General features: G+C 36.4%; 1 long non-coding RNA gene across 1 annotated transcript; it reads left to right on the forward strand.

Annotated features, from left to right (window-relative positions):
• Nucleotides 1-550, forward strand: LOC129732237 (uncharacterized). The gene is made up of 2 exons (XR_008729206.1): nucleotides 1-115; nucleotides 193-550. It is a non-coding gene; the product is annotated as an uncharacterized LOC129732237 (long non-coding RNA).
• Nucleotides 551-1314: the final 764 nt, after the last annotated feature.

Genomic DNA, 1314 nt, shown 5'->3' on the forward strand with positions numbered 1-1314 from the left:
TGAACAGTCAAATACGGAGAGCGAACAAAATGCAAAAAGCTGTTTTGGTGATGTGGTGATGCATCAAAACGAATGAAAGAGTAGCAAGAAAAACATTTTTCAATTTATTAATGATGTAAATAGGTATAGTAGAATAATTTCCCGCACCCTTCAATCATCAAATCAATTGAATTATATATCACTCCGTTCTAGCAGTAACAATAGATAACTTAGTCTGCTGTTTCGAAGGACGTTGCCGTCCTAGGAAGTTTTCCAGTGAATCACCACAACTTTACACTCGGATTCTGCCGTGCCGCCGTTTACCGATGGGTGGAATAGAGATTTGGCGGGTGTTATTGCATACATCATTGCCTGATACTTTCGGACGGAAAATTGTTTTAGTAATAGCGGCTATCAACACAGCAACTACCAACACAAACGACGTGAAACAGGTTTTACCGTGGAAGCTTCTTAAACATTCAAGATGGGGCTGAAACAAAATTTCTTTATCGCGGCGCAGCACATAGGGGTATTTGAGTGAAAAAGTTGGAATAAATTGCAAAACTCAAAATTATTATTGAACCCCCATAATCAATACCACTAGATTCATAGATAGTGGGGGTATCCCATGTCAACTATTTTGCTTTAATTTGTTTTGTTTTTGGCTCACAACCGCTGTCAAACTAGAAGGCAAAAGCAATGCAGATTTTGAATACGAAGTTTTGGGATTTTTTAGGTGGAATTTATAATACTAGTGATTTTATTCAGCCTGTTTCAAATATGGATCTTCAAATGAGAGGTATGCATTAGGTTTTGAACATTTTAGATGAAGGGTTTGGTGTCTTGTTGACTGTATATTTTGCATTGCCAATTGTAGATATTTTACCTTTCGAATTGAGCTTCGAAATTGTTTTTTTCTATGTTCTGGACGTTTCTGTGCACAAACAAACTCACTTTTGAGTAGATACGAATGTTCTTGAACACGTCCAGAAAAAATACTTGCGCATGTTTGCGCGTTTATGAGATATCATGATTTTATGCAATCCTATGTAATGTTTTTTTTTAATTTATGAGTTTTTTTTTAAATCGCGACGTGTTTTCAGACACCGAAAAAACTTTCAGAGGAAACTTCTTCGAAAATGGCTTCAAGAATCCTCTGCCACACCGTGGAATGAAAAATTTAGTTTTTTTGGAGGCGAAGTTATTCCAAATAATGAATCGTTCTTAAAATCGCGAAAGCTTAAACAGCGAATGAGTGTTATTAAAGCAGATATCATGCGCACGTGGACAGCATCTAATCGACACAAAATCTGCTTTTCTGCAATGAATAATGCT

The sequence above is a fragment of the Wyeomyia smithii genome, chromosome 1 (genome assembly GCF_029784165.1).
Source record: "Wyeomyia smithii strain HCP4-BCI-WySm-NY-G18 chromosome 1, ASM2978416v1, whole genome shotgun sequence".
Taxonomy (NCBI): domain Eukaryota; kingdom Metazoa; phylum Arthropoda; class Insecta; order Diptera; family Culicidae; genus Wyeomyia; species Wyeomyia smithii.